Genomic DNA, 27,662 nt, shown 5'->3' with positions numbered 1-27,662 from the left:
ACTTATCCTTCAAATTTGCTTCCTCTTCTCATCATTAAATCTTCAATCACATCTTCATACTTGCACCCATTTCCACACACTTTAAATCACAACTTGACCTTATGCTTATATCTTCCACTTTTTCAAGTTGGTTCAAATACAACTTAAAATAATTAATATTCATTACCTTAGTTAGCTGGAATCAGTAGATAAATCAATTAAGCTTAGTACAATAAAATAAGAAAATCATTTGTTAGCTAAACTATCTTGGTAGAAATTAACTTAGAAATGATTTCCTTTGTTAACCAATAGAAGCTCGATTAACACTACAATCTCACAAAAAATACTTTGGCAATCAAGTGAGCTCAATTAGCACTAGTTCCATCCAACTTTCCTTCACTAACTGAGTGAGCTTGGTTAACACTCACTTTTTGTAACCTTTCCTTCGATGCCTGAGTGAACTTGATAGATATTTTCTTCTGTGCTAGGAAAACATAGGAATGCTCGATAGATAGAGAAAACTATCTTCATTGCCTAAGTGAGCTTGACATATATTGACTGATAATGATATGACATTTGTGTAACATTAAAAACAACACATAATTAATCAATTATATCCAAAAATATCCCTCTTTGGAATTGATGGCAACACAACATGTCATAGAATAATAAAATTTTGTATTTAGACTTATGAACTCCCTTTATCAGTATGAGCTCTTCCTTTCACTAGATTTCGTCTGCAACAACTACCAAGTTCATTCAGAACATTCTCCCTCTTTCAAAAAACTTCTCCTTTGGAAAACTTCTCCCTCTCTAATTAAATTTTTTTTTAAAAAATCTCAAAGATATGATAATAAACTTCTTCTTCTTTGATAACACATGACAAAGAAAATGATTTTGTGAATACCAATGTAGCTTAAGTACTGATTCATCTGCAATATACCCTTGCTAATTCTACACCAACTTATTAATCTTCAACAAATTCTAGTTGATGCATTCACTAAATTTTATTTAGTGAATTTTAGATAGGGGAATGACCCCTAACTTACCTCTTATATACAAAAATACATCCTTAGGTAATGGCTTGGTGAATATATTTACAATCTATTCTTTTATATTCACATATCCCAATCTGACTTCCTTTTCTTGCACCAATTCTCTTAAAAAGTGATATTTTATTGCAACATGCTTTGTTTTGGAATGAATTACTAGATTCTTTGATATGTTAATTACATTGGTGTTATCACAATATATGACAACTAGATCTTTGATCTCTACCATCATTCCTTCCAATAGTTTTTTTAACCAAACAATGTTAGAACAATTGACTACTACTACTACATATTTTTTCCTTTGCTATGGATTGAAATGTACAATTTTGCTTCTTGCTTTTCCAAGATACTAGTCTTTTACCAAGAAAGAATGCTCCACTACTAGTTTTTTTCTGTCATCAATACTTCCTACCCAATTAGCATCAGTAAACACTTTCAAGTCCAAATTGCCTCCAAGTTTGTACCATAAGCCATATTCTTCAATACCTTTTAGATATCTCATGATTCTCTTGATTTCTATCATGTGATTTTCTCTAGGATTTGCTAAGAATCTTGTCACCATACCAATTGCTAATGCAATATCAGGCCTTGTATGTACTACATACTATATTTTTCCAATCATTGATCTATATGTGGTCTTATCTACTTCTTTGGAATCATCATTTTTGGAAATCTTATGTCCAGTAGACATAGGTGTTCCAATTGGTCTTGAATCTTCCATTCCAAATTTCTTTAGTATCTCCTTGATATAATTAGATTGAGTGATATAGATACCATTTTTTCTTTGTTGTATCTGTAGACCAACAAAGAATTTTATTTCACCAAACATGGACATCTCAAATTCTTTACTCATTTCTTCTGAGAATTCTTTGCATAAGTCATCATTTCCTATAAATAAAGTATCATCAACTAATATTTCCACCAACACAATCTTCTTGTCTGGTCCTTCCTTGATATACAGACTATTGTTATCATATGTCCTTTGAAAACCAATTTGTAACAAGTAATTATGAAGTCTTTCATACCAAGCTCTGGGAGCTTTCTTGAGACCATGTAATGTTTTTTGTAACTTGCAAACCATGTCTCTTTTGCTAGGATATAAAAAACCTTTTGGTTGCTCAATGTAGACTTCCTCATTAAAAATTTTATTCAAGAATGTAGATTTAACATCCATTTGATATACTTTAAATCCTCTATGTGTTGCATATGCTAGTAAAGTTCTAACACCTTCTAGTCTTGTCACAGAAGCAAAAGTCTCACCATAATCAATACCTTGTTCTTGAGAGTGACCTTTGCATACTAATCTTGCTTTGTTTCTTGAAACTTTTCCATCTTCATTTAACTTATTTCTAAATACCCATTTTGTACCAATTACATTTTTGTCCTTGGGCCTAGGAACAAGAGTCCAAGATTTGTTCTTTTCTATTTGTTCTATCACTTCATCTATTGCTTCAATCCAACTTTCATTTTCTAGAGCATCTTTAACACTTCTAAGTTTAAATTCAGCAAGTAAATATGTACCTTTTAATTTTCTTCTTGTCATAGTTCCATTAGATTTGTCTCCAATGATTTGATTAGGTACATGATACCTTCTAACATATCTTGCTAACATAGGCTCTTTGCTCTTTGAATGAGTTCCACCATCTTCTTCTAGAATTTTAGTTTCAAGCTTGAGTCCTTTTATCTATGACTTGGGTCCATTGGGCTTGGTTTGAGCTATCTAGGTAGCCTCTAATTGTGACTTGGTTCCTTGTGGCTCAGGTTGCACTATCTATAACTTGATAACTATTGAAGTTTCTAGGGACTCGGGAGATGAAGTTTCTTTTTTCTTAGATAGATTTGGTAGGGTGTCAAGTTCATAGTAAAAAAATCTTTTGTAATCTTTAGGTTCCTTGTTGCTTTCTCTTCACTCTTTGTTGCAACTTCATCAATTTTGACATTTGAACTTTCTATAATTTTGTAAGTAGACAAATTCAAACATCTATATGCTTTACTTCTATAGGAGTATCCTAGAAATATGCCTTCATCACCTTTTACATCAAATTCTCCTTTTCTAGATTCTTTCAATATATAACATTTTCTACCAAATGCTTTCAAGTAATTTACCTTAGGTTTGTAGCTATACCATGGCTGATAAGGTGTTTTTTTTGAATATTTCTTCAAATGAACTCTATTCAAGGTATGAACTATAGTGTCAATAGCTTCTTTCCAATATTTGATAGCAACATTCTTTTCAATCATCAAGTTTCTTACACAATCCATGATAGATCTGTTTCTTCTTTCTACTATACCATTCTGTTGTGGTGTACCAGGGGCTAATACTTGTCTTTTTATTCCTCTTTCAATGCAAAAATTATTGAATTCATGGGAGATGAATTAACCACCTATATCTCATCTTAAGCATTTCAACTTCTTTCTAGTTTCTTTTTCTATTCTTGCCAGATACAACTTGAATTTTTGAAAGGCTTCTGATTTTTCTTTTAGATACATTACTATCATTATTCTAGAGTAGTCATCAAGAAAAAGAATGAAAAATTTTTCTCTACTATATCTTTCTATTCCAATAGGTCCACATAAGTCTATATGAATAATTTCCAAGACTTCTAATTGATGGTCTTTGCTCTTGAAGCTTGCCTTTCCCATCTTACCAATTTGGCAATTCTTGCATAGACCCATGTCAGGTTTCTTCAAACTAGGAATACCTCTTACTATTTTATGTTTTCTTATCTTAACTAGATTATCAAAATTCACATACCATAATATTTTGTACCATAACTAGCTTTCTTCTACTTGAGCAATAAAAACTGAACATTCACTATGATCAAGATAAAATAGATTACCTTTTGTTTTCTTTCTAGATCCAACTAGATTTTCTTTCCCATCTAGTAGTTTGGCCTATCCATTCATGAATTATACCTTTAATCCAATGTTATTTAGTTGTGCCACACTCAGTAGATTATGCTTTAGTCCTTCAACCCAATAAGCATTGTTACATACAAGCTCTTTAGTCAACAAGATACATCATTTTCCTTTTATGTTACAAGGTTCATTGTTTCCAAATCTTACACTGTCTCCATCATAATATTCCTTATGCTCAAATTTTGTTTTTTCACTAGTCATATGATGTGAGTAGGCACTATCAGTAATCCTTATATCAATTTTTGTAACATGAGAGATAAGTTCCATCTTATCTCCTTCATCATTAGATTCATCTTTCACAATAATATATACCATTTCATCTTCACTGTTATCAGAATCTTTAGCTATAAAACAAGATTTCTTACCTTTGTCATTGAAGTTCTTGTAGTTCTTGGAGTCCTTCTTACCTTTATTCTTCTTTCTTTACTTCTCATCCTTGATTTCCTTATTTGGACACCTAGTACCAATGCGATCAACTTCTTCACAAGAAAAGTGGATAAGAGAAACTTTACCTTTGTACTTTCCTCTACCTTTAGAATATTTTCTTGCAAGCAGGGCTTCAACAACTTCAAGATCATTGCCTAAGCTTTCTTTTGATGTTCCATCTTCTTCACTTCTTGATTGATTGAATTTTGACTTTTTATCCTTTTCTTTAAGTGTGAGTTTAGCTTTGAATTTAGATTCAATATTCTTTGAATCAGGAACATAGTTTTCATAGTTATCGAATTCAAAATATGTCAATCTTCCAATTAGAGCTTCCAAGCCTATTTTTTTATTAGGATCACATTTATTTTCTTGAATAGTAGACACTCTAATTTTATAAATATGAAGAAGATTTCTAAGTACTTTACTTACAATAGTTTCCTCCTTAATGTCTCCACCAGATGCTTTGATTGCATTTACACTAGCCTTGATTCTTTCCACATATTTTGCAATGTTTTCTTCTTCTCTCATTCTCATTTGATCAAATTATCCTCTAATGATTTTTGCTTTGGCTCTTCTTACATTTCCATCTCCCCCATAGATATCTTTCAATTTATTCCACATTTCAAAAGTAGTTTTGCAATCCTTTACCCCATCAAATTCAGCATAACTAAGAGAAAATGCAATGTCAATCATCATGATAGTATGATTCTTCTCTTCATCAATATCTTCAATTGATAAAGTTCTAGTGGGAGTCTTGTATTCAGCATCAAGATACTTGCAACCTAAATCACTAATGGTGGCTAGATGTAATCTCATAAGTCCTTGCTATGCTACAAAATTGTCTCTATTCAACTTGGGAATCTCTATTTTGTAGGACATTTTGATCTTTAGCTTAGGTCCTTGAAACCTTTTCTACAAGCACCAAAAGATTTGATACCAATTGTTGAAAATATAAGAGGAGTAAATGAGAGGGGAGGGGTGAATTAGTTAATACAAAAATAAATCCCAGATCCCTTAGATGTCTGTACAAAATAAAAATAGATAACTAGATACTATTGATGCTCAGTAAACACACAGAATGTTGTAACTTGATGATAACTAGATTAGCTTGATAAATGATTAACATATAAATATTTAGATGTTATCTATGAGTACCATCACTTTAAATTAGTTGCAAAAACATAAAATAAAATGGAATGAAAATGTTTGATACCAGGATTTAACGTGGAAACCTAATTTGGGAAAAGTCGCCAATTGTAACTAGTTACTATTTTTCACTTTTCTGAAATGAGCCTTGTTAGGAGCCATCCCTGTTAAAGGTTAAAAAACACACTGTTAGGTGTGACCTTATTAAATAATTTAATCACCCTATTAGGAGTGGCCTTGTTAGAGGATTTTCAAATAGTTGTTAAGCCAACTCTATTAGGAGATTTAGATTACTACTACAATGGGTAGAGAGTAACAATGAGATGACCTGATTTGAATGTAGCTAAATTGCTAATTAAAAATCTCTATTCTAGCTTAAACTTGATCCTTCCTGATCAAATATAGCTTTGTTGCTCCACAAGGATATTATTCTTATCCTTCAAATTCACTTCCTCTTCTCACCATTAAATCTTCAATCAGATATTCATACTTGCATGCATTTCTACACACTTTTAAATCACAACTTGAACTTATACTTATACCTTCCACTTTGTCAAGTTAGCTCAAATATAACTTAGAATAATTAATATTCATCACCTTAGTCAGCTAGAATCAATAGATAAATCAATTAAGCTTAGTACAATAAAATTAAAAAATCCTTCATTAGTGAAACTTGCTTGATAGAATCTAACTTAGAAACATTTTCCTTTGTTAACCAATAGAAGGTTGATTAACACTACAATCTCACAAAAATCTTTTCTAACTTTCCTTCATTAACCAAGTGAGCTCAGTTAGCACTGGTTCCATCCAACTTTCCTTCATTAACTGAGTGAGCTTGATTAATACTCACTTTCTGCAACCTTTCCTTTGACACCAGAGTGAACTTAGTAGATACTGCCTTCTACACTAGGCAAACACAAGAACAATCAGTAGACATAGAGAACTATCTTCACTACCTAAGTGAGCTCAACATATACTAATTGATAATGATATGACATTTGTGTAACATCAAAGACAACACACAATTAATCAATTGTATCCAACAGTTTATTTGGCCATTGATAGTTGTTTAGTTGTCATGTATTTGAACATTTATTTGGTAGTTTATTTGATTATTTATTTGGTATTTTATTTGATTGTTTATTTGATCATTTATTTGGTTATCTAATTGGTAGTTAATTTGATATTTGATTTGGTAGTTTATTTAATCACCAATTTAGTCATAATATGATACATGGAGGGATGAGATAACTAGGTCCAAAGGCATACCTAGATATTCAAACCGCATGTGAGAGTAAACACAATAGAAAAAAAAACAATAACAACAAACACTGGAGAGATAGAGGAAAAAATTCTTTTATAGTTTCATTAAATACACATATACATGCCCAACTATAAGGCCTTCAAGGTTATGACCAACATCACAATTCAAATTCAATTCACAATTATCAAACTTTACATTTCATCTTTCTTATGCTCCTCTTACACTACTTCCATTTAACTTTGATACCCAAAGACTCTACCAAAGACCCCTCTAAATAAAATTATGGCCAAAATTCAGCTTGTTGCAAATACCAACAATTAGGTCCTCATATTAAATACTAAAACAAGCCACAACTTGGCTCTCAAAAACTATCTATCACAAAATTAAATGCAAGGTTAGCTTCATCAAGAAAATGCACATAGACAACTCAATAAATGAAAAATCCATCAAAAGTTACAACTCAGAAAACTCAGCAACACTTGGCAACCAAAGGACACTCAACATCCAAAACCACTTGGTAGCCAAAATACTCGACACCCAAATGAACTTAGTAGCCAAATGGAACTTGAAAACCAAAGGAGACTTGATGACAAAAGGAACTCGACAACCAAGGAGAGCTTAGTAACCATAGAAGACTCAGTGACCAAGGAATAACTCAATAACCAAAAGATAACTTGGCATAAAATTCAGACTCAACAAACATAGAGAACTTGGCAATGCAACATTACATCTCAACAGTAAATAAGAAACTTAGAAGCCATGCAGGATAACAATGTAACCTAGGATGCTCCTGCATCAAACAACCAGGGCTAAAAGAAATGATTCTCCTAAATCATTGAGATATCACAACACAAGTTGAATCCAACTTAGATTGGGAAATCCATGTAACATCTTTAACTATTATACTCTTCCACTTTACCAAATACTCATAGTAACCTTTCCCTCTTGTAGATTTACCATCTTTTTGATCTAGTATCTGTTCAACCCCTTCAATCCACTTCTTAGGATAGTTATCTAATACAACAACTTCATCATCTAACTCATTATAATGCCAAAAATCAGCAACATTTCATATAGCATATATATCCATGTCAATAGGTAACTCAGCTTCATAAGTGTTTCCATTGCCAAACTTCTTCATCTTCAACTTACTATATGTTCCAATAGGAAATCTTCCTTTCTTCAAATGAACCATCACCTCATCACCAACTTCAATAACATGATGTCTTCTAGACTTATCAACATTCTCCTTGTACTTTAGATTACTTTGTTCCAATCTTAACTTTACTTCCTCATGCAAAGACTTCATAAAATCAGTAAACTCTTCTCCTACCTCACTTCTCTTCTCTTCACCAATAATATCCCTTAAATCTAATATCTCTTTAGGCTGCATTCCAGTAACAATTTCAAAAGGTTTTTTTTCTATACTCCTATTTATAGAATTTTTATATGCAAAATCATCTTGTGTTAATACCATCTCCCAATTATGTGGTTTGTCTCCAATTAAACATTTGAACAAATTTTCCAAGCTTCTATTCATAACCTCTATCTATCCATCTATTTGTGGATGGAATGTAGAACTAAACTTCAACTTAGTACCCATCTTTTCTCACAAATTTTTCCAACAATAATAAAAAAATTTACTATCTCTATCATAAATAATACTATTTGGTAATCCATGCAATCTAACAACCTCCTTGAAGAAAATTTTAGCAACATGCTTGGCATCAGATATCTTCTTACAAGGTATGAAATGAGTCATCTTAGAAAATCTATCCACAACAACAAATATAGAATCATACCCCTTCTCTGTCTTAGGAAATCCAAGAACAAAATCCATATTCATGTCACTCCAAGATTTCTCAGGCACAGAAATAGGTGCATACAAACCAATATTTTGACTTACTCATTTTTCCACTTGACAAACTAAACAACTCTTTACAAACTTTTGAACATCCTTATACATCTAAGGCCAATAATACTTCTTTTTCAACAAAATCAATGTCTTATCAATTCCAAAATGTCCAAATAATCCACAACTATGTTTTCCATATTCAAATTGAATATCATAGAACTCTTAGGAATACACAACTAAATTCTTTTAAATAATATAATTTCTTGAATAAAATATTTATCAAACTTACTTGGTTGTTCTATCAAACTAGGTGCTTTGCACCCTCTCCATATCTTAGAAAAATTAGGATCATTATCATACAACTCCTTCAACTTTCATCTTAGCAAAGAACATCTTCTACTCAATGAATCAGTAACTTAGTTAGTGACTCTAGTCTTATGCTTAATCACAAATATAAAATTTTGCAAATACTCAACTGATGCAAGGAGGGAAAAGGATAACTAAGGCCAAAGGCACACCCAAAAATCCAAGCCAACCTTGTAGAGTTAACATAGTGGAAGCAAACATACAAAGAGAACAACACCACAAAGAGAGAGAGAACAATATTCTTATTGATTCATCAAAATAAGAGTATACATGCCTAGCTATAAGGCCTTCTAGGTTATGACCAAATACAAAATGCATTCAAGATCTAAGATCTAGCTTCAAATTTGTAACATCCAAAGACATATGCAACAAAGTTTCCAACTTTAGCATTCTTCTCTAGACTCTCTCAAAATCTCTCTAATTCTAAGCCTAAACACTCTATTTATACTTGCCAAAATGGCTTATAGATCATTCTAGAACATTACATAATAGAAAGGTCGACCCAACAATAGTTTGGACACATCCCAAGAAGAGATCTTATCATAAATTTCATGATCAAAATAAATCTTGCAAGTTGGCTTGCACCAAAAACATAGAAAACACGTCCAAAATACTGATGCTTGGCATCAATAGGAAAACTTGACACGTGAAGGATAGCTTGGAACATGAAGGATAGCTTGACACATGAAGAATAGCTTGGAACACACTATGGAATTTCATTGGTACACACTGTAAAGTGAGATGGGATAACATGTGAACCCTAGTGTTAACATTGTTGGAAACCAAAATTAAAGCCCTAATTTTGAGTACCATTGATGAATTAAGCCCCATAAGTGCTTTTTAATGCATGCATACTCGGCTATCCATTCAAGGCCTAAGAGGTGTTTAATGTTTCTAACACCTTGCATTTAGTATGTCTATGTGTCCCATGGAGATAAATTGCCATTCTGAGCCATTTTGTGAAGTCCTATTTTGAGCAATGTCTGATTCTACATTTTGCCAAAGTGTCAAACAACCATAGGAGGACTTGCTTGCAATTGAATATCTCACACCCAGTAATGTTTCATGACTTTCCAATTTGGGAGTGTTTGGAATCCATAATAAAGAGCTTATGTTTCATATTTTGAGTCATTTCAAACCTATTTGACAAGGTATTGAATCCCTCAAAGTTGGTCAATTATTTTTGTCACGCTGATGCAATTTGTTCTGAATTCTAGGAAACCTTGTTTGACTTGTTATTACTTTGACCTAGTTGACCAAAATGATAAAATTCCTTTTGGATTACATTTTAGAGGTTGAATATTTGTTATGTTTCAATTTTGAGCTTTTGAAAAATATGTTTGATTAGTTCTCAAATGCAATTTCAAATGAAATTTGTTATTTTTTACTGGTGTCATAAACTACATATTGGTTGGTACCCCTATTTGTGATCTCATATCTTTGAATCCATGATAGGTGAGATCAAATGGATTGTACCACTACATTCTAATCTAAAAATACTTTAATTATGCCAAGTTTTAAGTCTTGACAAATTTGTTTGCACATTTTCCTAAGTCCATTCTGTATGCAAAAAATGTTTTTGTCAGTGTTTTCAATCTACAAATTTGAGTAGCCTACTTTGACTGCTCACCAAATTCACCCTGTTATTCATCATGAACCCTAATTTTAGATTTATATTTTTCTTGTGATAGTGAACGAACACCCTAGTTTTGACTCCCACAAGTATTAGTGTGCCCAAATTTTTAAGCCAAATCTAAATGCAATTTATTATTTTCTGACATGTTTTCTTGTAGGTAGTTTTAAAAGAGCAACTTTGACAGTCAATATATTTTGACTGAGAATTTGTCATGAGATGAAATTCAATAAAGTAGGAGTGTGTAGAATAGAGAATTAGTATGTTCAATTCCAAATCTCGATTTGGTTTTTTTGTTAGTTTTTAAGGCTAGTCAAAGGACCTCTTGGTGTGAAATTGATAGTTTATAGATTAATGATAAAATGAGTTTTAATTTATTATCTAGTGGTTGGAATTGATTCTAATAAATTTCACAAGTTCAATGGATTAGTGTGGAATGTCAGTTGTTTGAAAAAAAAAAAAAATTAGCTGGACCCACTTTGGGCCCAACTGATTTCGCTAGCCTGATAAGACAATCATGAGTTTTTCAAATATGTTAAGGATGAAATCACTATGATTTTATTTTTCATAATCACTAGACATGTGCAGATGATATTTCAAGACAAATTGGATGTATAAGTAGTACACATGGTAAAAGAGAATTGAACATTTAATCAAGGCCATAATTTTTTAACTAGTGAGATGGTTTTTAGCATCATGAAGGAAGTTATAGGCCACAATTATCACAATTCTTGAAAGATATAACATTGTTGTGTGTGAATCCATTATTTTTAAAGAAATTTATGATGTGAGTCAAAGATAGGCTGGTTCCTTCATCTCAATAACATGTGGAGGATTCATTGTGAATCCTAGAGCAGTGATTCATGTTGCCTTTAGAACTCTAGATGGAGACTTTACTGTCTTAATTATTGATTGGTACATCGAGAGTCACAAGGATCTATGGAAAACCTTTAATGATAGCAAGGACCTTGGAATTCCCAATGGTGTGATCTTTAATTGAAAGGGCCCTTACTATACAATAATTTAGTCCCTGTTGATATTGGGTACAAGACATTCAATGTGGAGCCTAGGAAAACCTATCACTTCAGGATACATAATGTTGGCATTTCAACCTCACTCGGTGTCAGAATTCATGATCATAATATGTTTCTTATGGAGACAAAAGGATCTTATACAGTACAACAATACTACACAAACTTGGATATACATGCTGGCTAGTCATATTTTTTTTGGTAACAATCGACCAAAATGCAAGCAGTGATTACTGTATGGTAGCAAATGCTTGCTTTGTTAATACCATCATTTGGGTCAATGTAATTGGTGTTTCAATTCCATAGTATTCCAGCTCAAAGGGTAAATTAGTTGGATCTCTTTCTAATGTTCCAAATGTTTTCTATGATAAGTACTTCTAAATGAACTAAGCAAGATTTGTTAGATGGAATGTATTTGTCGGAGCTGCTAGGCCAAATCCACAAGGTTCTTTCAAATATGGATAAATAAAGATCACTTAGGTCTATATGCTAAAGAAAAAACTACCTAAAATTATTAATGGGAAATGCCAATGAAATTTGAATCAAATTTTTTTACAATGCACCTGCAACTCCTCTCAAATTTGTTGATTGCTTCAATCTAATTAGAGTCTGCAAGCTTGATCTTCCAGAAATATTGATGAACCAACCCCAAAGATTGACACATTTTTAATAAATGGAACCTTTAGAGGAATTCATGGAAATTATATTCCATGATAATAACACCTCAATTCAAAACTATCATATGGATGGCTATGCTTGCTTTGAAATTAAATCTCATACCAATGGTCAATCCATCTGCATAGGATCTTAACTCGTTTTCACAGAGATTGGACATCAACATCCAAATAAGGATTAAAATGGGGCATTTGCAGTGTTGAAGCCTAGAAGACTCACCTATTGGAGGTGGATATAAAGATAGTTGCAAATATCTGAGACTCACGAGAATTGTGATCACCTAGGGCATTCCACTGAGCAAGCTTAAGCTAAGATTTATGTAGGAAAGATTGAAAGCTATGAGAATTAACATTCCTAGATGTGCACTTAAGAAGGGAGACCATGTTATAGAGACTTCTACCTCCACTAGATCTGGAAACCAAAGAAGTAGCTTTGTTTGAGCAGATTTTTCTCCAAGAAAAGTGAGATTGATATTGAACTATGTGGCACAAAGTATACCCAAACAACAAATCCTCCAAGAAATGTATTATTAGTTATGACCCATTATGTTTCTACCATTGCATTTTTTTCTTCATTGAAGACAATTGTTCCCAACTCAAAAGAGGCAAATCAAGTGGGTCATTCTTGGGATGTACATTCTTTTATGTTGTGTGTAAAATCAAACCTAAATGAAAATAGATTGGATACAATAGGTGTGGATCACAGTGAGAAGGGAATGATAAAGAGTTTTCTTAATCCCACATTGAAGGGGTGGACAAATTTTAAATGTTTAAATATGTCAATACTCATTAGATACAATGTCCAATAAGAAACTAAATTTTAAAGCCTAAGACAGCTTGCATTATGGGCCCCAGCCAAAACAAGCATGGAGGTTAAAGAGTTAAATTTTGAACAACATGTCATCTTCTAGGGTCATGCAGATGTGGAAATCTGATGAATTGAGAACTGAAAAGTGGTAGATCCATGGATAAACCAAGTAGTGACACATGGCAGAAGACTTGAGATGGCCATAAATTACAAGGTGCAGATGTGGCATGGGAGATATGTGTCACGAAGGTGCTTCCCTACATGCATAGTTAGCACCCTACTAACTGTAATGTGGAGAAATGCCTAGTTGACATGTGTCAGGGGGGCCTAGTTAGAGATGATGTGGCAAGTTTGAGATGGGGGCTCTAGATTTTGCCACATGGCAAGATCTAATGGCTACCACATTCCTACATTGTGGAGATGTGCAAAGTTTTAAAAAAGTGGTAAAGTGCCTAGGCACCACATGGTAGTGGGCTCAGGTTGGAGATGATGTGGTAGGTAGGTTAGTAGATGATGTTGCAACCTAAGGATGACTTATGACCTGACATGTGGTAGTGATAGGGTAGTCTTCCAGCCAATGAGAAGTTGCCACATGGCGGTGACTAGTGGACCAATCAGAGGGTGCCACATGGAACCTAGTGTTAGGTGACTATAGAGAATCTAGCCAATCAGAGCTTGACACATGTCAAGACTAGTTAACTAGGTTTGACTCAAAATGCATGGTGAAGGGAAATTTCAAAAATGATAAAAAAAAAATTTTAAATTATTTTTCAAAAGGGTCATGTACAATAGTTTTAAATTGAAAAATATATAACCTAAATTTTAAACTTTAGGAAACATTAAATTTTTAGATGAAAATTTAAAGTCAATTTCAGACCTGAGGCCATAGTAGAGGTATATTTTTCAAAATGACTTGCTAGGAGTTTTTGATACGTAGGTATAGGCATATTATATATCGTTGAAACTAGGAGAAGACAACCTTTTAGATTTTGGAGTTTGATTTTGCATAGGAAGCCATCTATTTAGGTTATTTCAGGTTTTCTCCCAGATTCTCAACTTGCAACCGCATTCAAGTATAGAAGTTCAAATGTGATTTCTAACAAAGTAATGAGATGAATGTGCACAAAAGATAGTAAAAATGCAGTTAAGGTCAAGTTTGGTTACCTTCAAGTCAATTAAATCTAGATTTTATCAGCATTTCATGATGCATTTTAGATATTTGAGCAATAGAAGGGTTTTCATCATTCATATGAGATATTTCCTTGTTGTTTATAGAATAATGATGAAAACTAAATTAGATCAAATGGGTAGGAAGATGAAAGAGGTTTTATAACTACCAAGGATGGAATTTCAAGTGGACACATGTTGTCTTCAAATTAGATTTGGAAATTCATTCCTTTTCTATATCTTCTTCTTTCTCATCCATTATGATGGTTGGTTCTAGTTTTGGAGAAATAAGACTCACTATTACGATACCATGAGTGTTCCAATATTGATTTTTCTTAGATTTGTGAAACCAAGGTTGTAGTCTTGATATGTTCTCATCACTATGATTCTACCATTTTATTTAGCATATTTTCTCTTGTATCAACAATAGTAGTGAAGATAATATAGCTAGTTCTTGTATGTTAGGCATTTCTATGTTTTAATTTCATGCATCTAAATGTATAATTTCAAGGAAATGAATACAAATGAGTAGATTATCTTTAGTTTCATTCTGATTCCCATCTCCTATCTCTTGAATCTACAATCTTATGTGGTTCAAAGACAAAGAACTGAGACCCATTTGCATCCCCTTAAGGTTGCATGTCTGATGTATTTTGTTGTTGAAACAAAGGGCCAAGTAAATGCTTGATGTGTTTGACAGGATTGCTAGTTATTTTGAGAAGGATACTTCAGAAGAATGAGATCTTTATAAACACCAATGACTAATTCATGAAGTGATAATATAGATCTGATATATTATTGTATGAGATATGTCATTGATATCATAGATGTATGTGTTTGATTCATGGAATTTCCCAATAGATAAGGCACTAATCAGCTATAGCATCATTAGTTCTTATTGCTGAATATTTGGGATTTTTGTTGATATTCAACATCATTAATCAAATGTTTTTCCCTTAAATGCTGAAGAACTAAAAATATGCCCTGACTTAGCAATTTCTTTTACCATGTTATTACCTATTACATGTCTGAGATCTATGCATAAGTGTTAGTAGATTAAGTGATTTTATCTGCTTTGTTAGATTCAAGAATATGTTTTAGCACTAGTACCATATAAGTGAATCTAAGGTATAGTCACCTAGGTTTTGGAAAGCCTGAAGAAGAAGAAGGGTCTAGCCATATAGTTGGCCCAGTATCTTAAAGGGTATGTTGAAAATGGGAATTAGCTGCCCCTAGATGTATCTTATTCTCATCGAGGTAATTTGGAATAGTGTTGTTTCAAAACACCAACAAACATGATGTGGGATAACCTCAACTCAGCTTAAACTGCAAAATTACTAGCATTTGGCAATTGCAGCAACTTAGTAGTGACTGTAACTCAGCAACAATTGATAGAATGAACACAAATGTGTAGGATAACACATCAACCTAGGATTCTCCTACATCACACAGCTAGGGTAGAAAGAAATTATTCTCCTAAATCATGCAAGTGTCACAACCTAAGCTAAATCAAACTTAGATTGAGAAATCCATGTAGCATCTTCAACTGGTCTATTTTTCCACTTCATCAAATACTCATAGTATTCTTTTCCTCTTGTACTTTTACCAGCTTTTTGATCCAATATTTGTTTAACTTCTTAAATTTCCTTCTTAGGATAATCATCAGGTACAACATCTTCATCATCTGACTTATGATACTTATACAAATCAACAATATTTCATATAGGAGATATATCCATGTCATCACGTAACTCAACTTCATAAGAATTTCTACTATCAAACTTCTTCAAGATCTTACAAGTTCTAAACTTCTTCATCTTTAGCTTATTGTATGTTCCAACTAGAAATCTTCCTTTCTTCAAATGGACCATCAACTCATCACCAACTTCAAAAACATGATGTCTTCTAGACTTATCAGCATTCTCTTTATACTTTTGATTAATTTGTTCCAACTTCAACTTTACTTCCTTATGCAAAGACTCCATAAAATTAGAAAATTATTCTCCTACAACACTTCTCTTCTCTTCACTAGCAACATCCCTTAAATTTGATACTCCTATAGGCTTCATTCTAGTAACAATCTCAAAAGGTGTCTTCCTTATACTCCTATTCATAGAATTATTATATGCAAACTCAACTTGTGCCAATACCATCTCCCAATTATGTGTTTCATCTCTAGCTAAGCATCTTAATAAATCACCCAAGCTTATATTCACAACCTTTGTCTATCCATTAGTCTATGGATGAAACATAGAATTAAATTTTAACTCAGTACCCATCTTCTTCCACAAAGTCCTTCAAATATAACCAACAAACTTACTATCTCTTTCAAAAATAATACTTCTTGGTAATCCATGCAATCTAACAATCTCTTTGAAGAAAAATTTGGCAACATGATCAATATCTGATGTCTTCTTACATGGTATAAAATGAGCCATCTTAGAAAATATATCCACAACAATAAATATACAATCATACCCCTTTGTTGTTTTAGGCAATCCAAGAACAAAATCCATACTAATGTCACTCCAAGGTTTCTTAGGAACAAAAATAGGTGTATACAATCCAATATTTTGACTTACTCCTTTTACAAGTTGAAAAAATCCACAAATCTTCACAAATTTTTGAACATCCTTATACATTTGTGGCCAATAATACTTCTCTTTCAACAAACTCAATGTCTTATCAATTCCAAAATGTCTAGCCAATCCACCACTATGCTTTTCGTTAATCAAATTCAACCTCATATAACTTCTAGGAATACATAATTGAATACCTTTGAACAAGATACCTTCTTGAATGAAATATTCATCATACTTATTCATGTGATCTATCAGATTTGGTGCTCTGTACTCTCTCCACGCCTTAGAAAAATCAAGATGATCATCATACAACTCTTTCATTTCATCAAAACCAAGAACTTCAACCTTCATTTTAGTCAACAAATAATGTCTTCTACTTAATGCATCAATAACTCTATTACTATCTCCACTTTTTTGGTTGATCACAAATGTAAAACTTTGTAAATACTTGACCCACTTCATATGTCTCTGATTCAATTTATGTTGACTTCTTAAGTACTGTAAAGCTTTGTGATTAGTATAAAACAAAAACTCTTTAGGAATCAAATAATTTCTCCACTTCTTCAAAGCTTGAACAATAGGATAAAACTCTTGATCATACACAAAATACTTCCTTTTAGCATCATTCAACTTCTCACTAAATAAAGCAATAGGTTTACCTTCTTGACTCAATGAAACTCCTATTGCACAACCACTTGCATCACATTCAATTTGAAATAACTTATTGAATTCAGGCAAAGCCAATATAGGTAACTCAACAACCTTTTGTTTCAAAGTTTCAAAACTCTTATCAACTCCATGTGTCGACTTGAATTCCTTTTTATCTCCTCTAATTGTCTTAGTCATAGCATTACAAACATCACTAAAATTCTTTATAAACTTCCTATAAAGACTATCCAAAATATGAAATGATCTTACCTCACCCACATTCTTAAGTGTAGGCCATTCCAAAATTGCTTTAACCTTCTCTAGATCCATTCTCAAACCATCAGCTAAATTCACAAATCCTAAATACACAATATCTTCTTGAATAAAAGAACACTTTTTCAGATTAATTAGCAACTTTTCCTCTTTCAATATCTACAATACTTGTCTAACATGCTCAAGATGTTATTCCTTAGTCTTACTAAATATCAAAATATCATCCAAATAAACAATCACAAACTTACCCAAAAATCTTTTTAGAACTTCATTCATCAACCTCATGAAAGTACTAGATGCATTAGTCAAACTAAAAGGCATAACCAACCATTCATACAAACCATCTTTTGTCTTGAAATAAATCTTCTATTCATCACCTTCTTTGATTCTAATTTGATGATAGCCACTCTTCAAATCAATCTTGGGAAAATACTTTTCTCCACTCAAACAATCCATTATGTCATTGATCCTCAACACAAAAACTTATATTTCACCATGATCTTGTTAATAGCTCTAGAATCAATACACATTCTCCATTATCCATTCTTTGTAGGTGCTAATATAGTAGGTACAACACATGGACTCAAACATTCTCTAATCAAACCTTTCTATAGCAGCTCATGCACTTGTCTATTAAGTTCTTCATTTTTTTTAGGTGTCAATCTATATGGTGTTTTATTTGATAAACTAGCTCCAAGAATCAGATCCATACAATGACTTATGCTTCTCACTAGTGGTAAACATATCCTCAACAACAATCTCTTTATACTCATTCAAAAATTTTATAATTTCTTTGAGTACTTAGCTACCACTATCTACTATCACTCAATCATTACTACTCAAACTCAGTCCTCTAGAAATTATGGAAAAAAAAAACTTGATTCTTCTTTACTTCTCTTTCAAATTGCTTTCCAATAACCATGCAAACTTTTATTGTGGTACAATTAACCTCATCTGGACTTTCAATCAAAGGCAACAATATTTGCTTCTTCCCATTCACCCAAAGAGTATATTGATTCAATCTTCCATCATTTACAACATATCTATCATATTTCCAAGGTCTACCTAACAAAATATGATAACAATCCATAGGCATAATATCACATAGCACTTGATCAAAGTAATGTCCAATCTTGAACTTCACAATGCATTGTTCACTTACCAATATCTTATGCTCATCTTTGATCCATGAAACATGATAGGGTTTAGGATGCTTCATCCTCTACAACTACAACTTTGTAACTAGCTCTTTTGATGCCAAATTTGTAGAACTTCCACCATCAATGATCACCTTGTAGCATTTTCTAGCCATCTTACATCTAGTCTTGAAATGACTTCTTCTAAGAACAGTTTCCCCATCACTTCCCTTATTACATAAGGTTTTTCTCACCATCAAATTTTCTCCAGCCTTAGGTCCACTTGGTGAACTCTCAATGTCCTCTTGAATCACAACATTTCTATTACCTTGCCCACTTTTAGAAGATCTATGCCCTTCTTTACCACATCTGAAACAATTACCACGAAAACCACCTCTAGAATAAGAATTACCTCTTCATTGGTAAGAATGAGTACCTCCTTAGTATGAACTACCTACTTTCCATTTGGTCTTTTCTTTTGCATCATTTTTTCCATTTAGATTTGCCTTTATCCTTAAAAAAACTATTAGATCTACCAATTTCACTATAATATCTACCTCTATCTCTATGGAATCTACCACCTCTACCTCTTTTTCTTTGTTCATGCTTCTTTTCTAAGATCTCCTTAGCTTTCAAGGCATATTGATATGCTTCTTCTAAACTTTCCAATTTTAGAAAGCTTATCTTAGCTTGAAGTCCATATCTCAATCCATTTATGTACCTTGCAATTTTCTCACACATCATCATCCTCATGTGTAGATTTGATGTCTAAACTTTAGAATTCCTTAGTATACACTTTCAAAATCATGTCCTTTTGTCTCAAATTTTTCATCTTTCTCAACAAGCTAACTTGGTAATCAGTGGGAAGGAATTTATTATTTACCTTGTTCACTATCTTTGGCCAAGTTTTGATCTTCTCCTTTCCTCTTCTTTGTCTATTAGTTTGCAAATTCTCCCACAATAGTGAAGCATGACCTTTCATCCTAGTAACTGCAATCTTCACCTTCCTATTATCAGGATTATTTTCATACTCAAAGAACTTTTCCATATCAAAGATCCAATCCAACACAACATTGATGTCCAACTTTCCATCATAAGGAACAAGTTCTATAGTAGGCCTTGAATGTGCCCTAAACAATACTCTCAACAATCTTTCTGCATCTTGATCTTCTTTACGTTCTAGATTAGGGTTTGGTGATACCACTTCATCATCATTCACATCCTCAAGATGCACTCCTATTCTTTGGGCTATCTCCATGGAATTTAATCTAGCTATAATTTGTCTCAATGCATCTAACACAATATTATTAGTATTTTGTCTATGACAAACCATCTTTACAAATTAGGTTCCTGGAAGGTCGTAACTGATTGCAAGTTATATTTCAAATTTGTAGATCTACAACCCTACAACCAAATCTAAATTAGGGTTCTGCACGGTCCAAGGCCCTAGCACAAACTTCCTCAAACTTCAGAAATATGCTTACACACTCATGAATAACTAAGCTCTAATACCACCTAATGCAAGGAGAGAAAAGGATAAGTAGGGGCAAAGGCACACCAAGTAATCCAAACCAACCTTGTAGAGTTAACACAAAAAAAACAAACACACAAAGATAACAACACCAGAGAGAGAGAGAGAGAGAGAGAGAGAGAGAGAGAGAGAGAGAGAGAGAGAGAGAGAGAACAATATTCTTATTGATTCATCAAAATATCAGCATACATGTTGAGGAAAAAGGGCTTCTAGGTTATGGCTAGATACAAACTGCATTCAAGATCTAAGATCCAGCTTCAATTTCATAACATCTAGACACATATGCAACAAAGTTTCTAACGTTCACATTCTACTTTAGACTCCCTCACAATCTCTCTAACTCTAAGCCTAAACACTCTATTTATACTTGTTAAATGTCTTACAAATCATTCTATAACATTACATAATAGAAAGGCTGACTCAAAAATGGTTTGGACACATCCCAAGAAAAGATCTTATCATAAGTGTCATGATCGAAATAAATCCCACGAGTCAACTCTCACCAAAACTATAGAAAACACATCCAAAATATTGATGCTCGACATCAATAGGAAAACTCAGTACATGAAGGATAGCTTGGCATGTGAAGAATAGATTGGCACACACTGCAAAGTGAGATGGGATAACATGCAAACCCTAGTGTTAATATGACATTTGATAACCTCAACTCAGCTTAAACTACAAAATTATTGGCACTCAGCAATTGCTGCAACTTAGCAATGACTATAACTCAGCAATAACTAGTAGAATGAACACAAATGAGTAGGATAACATGCCAAACCAGGATGCTCCTACATCATCAACCCACTTCATATATCTTTGATTCAACTAATGTTCACTTTCCAAGTACTATAAAGTTTTGTGACCAGTATATAACACAAACTCCTTAGGAATCAAATAATGTCTCCACTTATTCAAGTCTTAAATAATAGCATAAAACTCTTGATCATGCACATAATACTTCCTTTTATCATCATTCAACATCTCACTAAAGAAAGTAACAATTTTACCCTCTTGACTCAATATAGCTTCTATTGCACTATCACTTGTATCACATTCAACTTGAAATATCTTATTGAAATTAGGTAAAGCCAATATAGGTAATTCAACAACCTTTTTTTTAGAGTCTTAAAACTATTATCAGCTCCATGTGTCCACTTGAATTCCTTTTTATCTCTTCACATTGTCTTAGTCATAGCATTACAAACATAACTAAATTTTTTTATAAACTTTCTATAAAAACTAGCCAAACCATGAAATGATCTTACCTCACCCATATTCTCAATTGTAGGCCATTTCAAAATTTCTTTAACCTTCTCAGGGTCCATCTTCAAACCATTAGCTAAAATCACAAATCCCAAATACACAATATCCTCTTGCATAAAAGGACACTTCTTTAGATTAATCATCAACTTCTCCTCTTTCAATCTCTGCAATACTTGTCTAGCATGCTTAAGATATTCTTCTTTAGTCTTACTAAATATCAGAATATCATCCAAATATGAAATCACAAACTTACCCAAGAGTCTTTTGAGAACATCATTCATCAGCCTCATGAAAGTACTAGGTGCATTAGTCAAGCCAAAAGGCATTACCAACCATTCATATAAACCATCTTTGTCTTAAAAGTAGTCTTCCATTCATCAAGTTCTCTAATTTTGATCTAATGATAGCCACTCTTCAAATCAATCTTTGTAAAATACTTTTCTCCACTCAAGCAATCCATTATGTCATCCATCCTTGGTATTGGAAACCTATATTTCACTGTGATCTTGTTAGTAGCTTTGGAATAAGTACACATTCTCCATTCTCCATTCTCCATTATTTGTAGGTGCTAATACAATAGATATAACACATGGAAACAAACTTTCTCTAATTAAACCTTTCTAAAACAACTCATGCACTTGTCTATTAAGTTCCTCATTTTTAGTAGGTGTTAATCTATATGGTGCTTTGTTCAAAAAAATAGCTTTAAGAATTAGATCCATGCAATGACTTATACTTCTCATAGGAGGTAAACCATCAAGTGTATCCTCTACAATAATACCTTTATACTTATTCAAAAATTCTGCAATTTTCTCTTACACTCAGTCAATGCTACCATTTTATGTTGTCACTCAATCATCAATAGCTTTTGTCACTTGGTCACTACTAACTAGCACTCTATTAGTATTATTTTTTGTTACTTAGTTAATAATGGTAGAACTCGATCTCCTAGGAATTATGGAAAAAAATATTTTGTTCTTTTTCATTTCCTTTAGAAATTGATTTCCATTTGTATATGAGCAATGTTAGTATGCTAATAGAAACCAAATTTAAATAAAGCTTCTACAAACTAAACAAAATTAATAAACTTAAAGATAGACTAAGGTGAGCTCTCAATTGAGAATATGAGCCATTAATGGGCTCTCTCAATGAGAATCTTTCTTGTTGAGTGGCTTTGTCTAAATAGATAGGATGTATGCTCAAGCTTATGCTTCAAAAAGGGCTTCAAATGGAGTTGGAATTTGGGTGTGAGTGTATGGTTTTGATATAAACTAGCTTATTAAAATGACATTATGACTTTACTTCATGGATTGTGTTCTTTTGCAAAGGGGAAGGATCCAATTTATAGGCAACAGCCTTGAGGGATTGAGGGCTAAGATGTAAGGATGGGGAAAAGCTCATGGAGGGCTCAGATTGCATGAGAGAAGAGCACATGGATTGTGCTTCCTTACAACCAATCAGGGAGTGACACATGTCACAAGGTGAGAGGATGGCGGAAAGGGGAAGGATGAGTCAAAAAAGGAGGCTCAAGGGATAAAATCTTCATAAAGACCCTCATAATGGCTTGTAAGAGCAATGAAAGGGCTTAGAAGAGTCATTCATGGCCTAATGGGCTTCATAAAATTTTATGGTTGGGATATTTTGAGGGAGATGAGAGTCATTTTGACTTGGGCTTGATTAGGAAGGTTTTAAGCTTGCTTCGGATTGTGCAAATGATTAGAGGATGGATTAGGATGGTTTAGGATTACCTTAGGGATAGGCAAGTAGATGGCATTTAATGAGGGTGGGTGAAGGAGGAGATATTTGTTAACTTTGGCTTGGGTTAGTAAGTCTTAACTCATGTTTAGGGAATGTGACAAGGTTAGGAGGGGATTAGGATTAGGTTTAAAGAAATCTTCTAGAAGAGTCTAGACTTTGGATGAGGATAAAGACTTTCTAGAATAGTCTAGAACTTCCTAGGATGAGGATGAAGACTTTCTAGAAGAGTCTAGAACTTCTTAGGATGAGGATAAATTAGATTTTTAGGAAATAAATAAAGTTTTATTTATTTCAAGGGTTTAGGTTGAGGAGATATTTATTAAAACTTTTTAATAAATATGAGGATTAATATTTAATCTTAATTAAATATTTTGAGTTGGGATTAGGGGTAGGAAATGATGGGATTAGCCTTTAATAAAAATTAAAGAAGGATTAGAAGATTTTGGAAGAGGTTAGTGGTCTTAAGGAAATTGGCCAAGTTTTGGGCAAAAAATAATTTTTTTATTTATTTTGGATTTTTTGGTCAATTTATTAATTAAATAATTAATAAATAAAGAAATAATGTTTAAACAAGATTTAAACATTTTTGGGAGGGATTCCTTAATTAAATATTTTTAATTAAGATAAAGGGATTTAATGGCATAAAAATAAATTAATTAATTAAATAAATAATTAATTAATAAATGATGATGTCATCAGGAATTTTTTCAGAAAATAAAAATACTTTATTTTCTAAAGGATTTAGGTGTCTACATTTTTCCCCTCTTTGATGTGATGCCGCGAGTGGCATGTCATCAAAGATAAGAAAATAAGATGCCCAAGGCTAGAGCAAAAGAGGAGAGAATGGGCTGCAAGATGCCCCCTCAAGAAGGCGGTGGGGAGAGAAAGCAAGGCTCGATGACTTCTTGAAAAGTACAAGAATTCGAGATGAGCAAGGAGACTCAGATTGGCTTAAGAGAAGAGGTTTAGTTAGCTCAAACTCTCACTATGAGAGAATGATAAAGGGAGAATCAGAGGCAGAAGAGGAAGCAAGCTTAAGATCTTAGGGATTGCAGAGGATGAAGGAGCAGAGTGCTATAAAAAGGAATCCATGATAGGGAGATGGATGATGGGATGATAAAGCTAATGAAACATGATTTCAAAGAGTCAAATGGGCGAAAGATGGGTTTCAAAGATCCCTAGGACTAGGATTGTGGAGCTTGAAAGATGAGGCTTGGTGGATTGATTGGATTGGTGGATCCCTAAGACTAGGATTGTGGATCCCTAAAGCTAAAAGTGTAGATTGATTCAAAGAGATACTAATGCATAAGCTGAGGTAGGGGAGACAGATGCTGGATATGGATGGGGGATAATGGAGATGAAGGGAAACCATTGAAGCTTTTTTGAGCAAGGGGATACTTCAAAGAGAAGTACCACCATGTAGTTGAGCACTAGATTTGCTATAGGACTATTGGTTAATTGTCAAGGTTACCAAGAACATCAAGACCTTTTCACCAACTATCCAAAGGACTGGCGGACTGACTCAAAAAAAACATGCAAGGATTTCTCTAGCATCACACATGAATCCTATAGGAAGTAGCATGGAACTGACACTAGGTAACCCACAAGCAGAAAAGAAAAACAAACAAAAGACCTAATCAAGACGTTACGCTCAAATTGCCCCATTTGCAGTATACCATGATATGGAAGATCGTGGCAACCTTGAGAAGGGAACAAGGAGATTGCTTTGAAAAGATACTTCAAGACCCAAAAGGGAAGATTCCAAATCAAAAGAAAGAAAAAATCCAAAAGAGAACCATTTTCCAACGAGATGGGTAGGATGAGGTACTAACGGACCAAGATCAGACATGTGGAAAGCTATATCCTGCAAGGATCTATTGGAGAACACCTAAGCTGATGGATTTTGGATGAGTGATGCATCTGACAAGCTGAACTAAGAAGGATAACACTTTGGTGATAGGAGATCTAGCTAAAGGATGCATTGGAATAGCTAACCAAGGGTTGTGCAATGTGTGCAAGATGTTGATTAAGGAGGAACTGACATGAAAGCTAGATAGATACAATGGTACTAAGCTAAAGATGATGTACAAGCTAACAGACCAAAATATGTTACAAATGTACAAGGTTGTTCATGTTTTAGTTTTTTTGTGAGATGGAAATGTTCATGAAGGGGGGGATGTTTGCAATAGTTGATAGGCAGATAGGTAGATGGTTTGCAAAAAGATTAAGGAAAATGGGATTCTTTGTTTGCATGTGATAGGATACAAGCTAGGATACAAGATTTTTCATATAATACAAGCTAGAATATGGTACAAGCTTTGGACAAGATTTGGATATACAAGGTATGCTACAAGGGGGGATACAAGATTTGCAATCTTTGGTACAAAATTTACAAGCTGTATAGGAGGTATTTACAAGCTTCATCAGATTTTGGATATTTGGTTGGAACACCAAAGGAACAAGTAGGTGTGTTATGGGATGGTGGGTGAATGGATAAGGGATAGGATAGTGAGAGATAATGGCTTAGTCTTAGTACACAAGGTGCCTAAATTACCAAGTTTTCACCAAGGTACCTATCCAAGGTGCTTGAATTGCCAAGTTTTCACCATTGGACGCTTATTTCTCTTTACTATTTTTTTTGTATTTTTCAAAAGATGGGTATACCAAGGATCTTCAAGCATATAACTTCTTGAGATGAATGATGTTAGTAGGATCATTCAAGAGTTCTCCTTCTGGTGTAGATAGCTAATAGGCTCCAGAGCCAAAGGAAGCAGTGACAACATAAGGACCAAGCCAGGTAGGTTCAAACTTGCCTTTCTTTTCTCGATTTGCTTGGACTTTCATGTTTTCTTTGAGGACCATGTCACTCGGCTGAAAGTGACATGGAAGCACCTTCTTGTTGAAATTCTTTTTGAGACAATTTTGATAGACTATGAGATGATCATAGGCTTTTTGTCACTTCTCATCTAAGAGATCTAACTGGGTGAGTCGAGCTACTCTGTATTCATCATCTGATATTTTCCCTTGCAAAGATATGCGCAAGGAGGGAAGTTCAACCTTGATGGGTAGTACCACTTTGGCACTATAGACTAGGAAATATGGAGTTGTGCATGTGGATGTATGGAAGGAGGTTCGATAGGCCCGTAGGGTTGGATTTATTTGTAGGTGCCAATCGCAGCCGAAATCATTGACAACTTTCTTTAGGATCTTGAGGAGGGTTTTGTTAGTTGCCTCTACCTTGTCATTACCTTGTGGGAAATATGGGCTAGAAAAGTGGTGATGGATGTGGAGGGAAGTGCACAATTCTTCCATGTTGATATTTTCAAAGTTACCTCCATGGTCAGTGAAGATGGTGGATGGGATGCTGAAGTGGCAAACAATGTGGTACAAGATGAACTTGGAGACCTGAACTCCTGTAGCTAAGACTAGGGGGACTGCTTCCACCCACTCAGTGAAATAGTATGTAGCTATTATTATCCATTTATGTCCATTAGATGAGAGAGGTGTGATAGTTCCAACTAGATCAAGGCCCCAACATGCAAAGGGCCAAGGTGGTGCAATAGGCTGTAGATCTTGTGCTGGAGCATGCACAAGATTTTTGTGCTGCTAACATGGGAGACACTTTCTAACAAAGTTACAGTAGTCTTCTTCAATGGTAGGCCAATAGTAGCCTGCTCTAAGGATTTGTCATGCTAGGACAATACCACTCGTGTGGGCACCACAAAGTCCAGAGTGTACTTCTTTTAAAGCCATTGCAGCCTCGTTTTGGTCTAAACATCGAGAGAGAGTATCGTGATAACCCCAACGACATAGGGTATTGGCTATGATAACATAGCGAGATGATTTTTGGATGAGGTTTTGGCATTGGGTACGTGTGAGGTGAGGGGATATGATACCATCATTAAGGTAAGCATAAATCTCATGGTACCAAGGGGATTGGGGACCAATCAAGGTACAAACACAGTTTGAATCCTCATTCGCATAGGCAGGTGTGAGGAGTTGCTCAACTAAAAACTCATACTATGTAGCTACTTGGGGAATTTCCAAGAGTGAGCCGATAGTAGCCATAGTGTCTGCTACTTTGTTCTACATTTGAGGCACTTGTGTAAACTAAAGCTTTGTAAAATGCCCAGTTAGTTGATCAACTA

General features: G+C 33.7%; 1 pseudogene; it reads left to right on the top strand.

Moving 5' to 3' along the window:
- LOC149580177 (monocopper oxidase-like protein SKU5) overlaps positions 1 to 27,662 on the top strand; it is a 186,485-nt pseudogene that overhangs the window by 59,070 nt on the left and 99,753 nt on the right.

The sequence above is a fragment of the Cupressus sempervirens genome, chromosome 1, assembly GCF_028749045.1.
Source record: "Cupressus sempervirens isolate cs-2001-9-10 chromosome 1, ASM2874904v1, whole genome shotgun sequence".
Classification (NCBI taxonomy): domain Eukaryota; kingdom Viridiplantae; phylum Streptophyta; class Pinopsida; order Cupressales; family Cupressaceae; genus Cupressus; species Cupressus sempervirens.
This window is presented reverse-complemented; position numbering and strand designations above follow the sequence as displayed.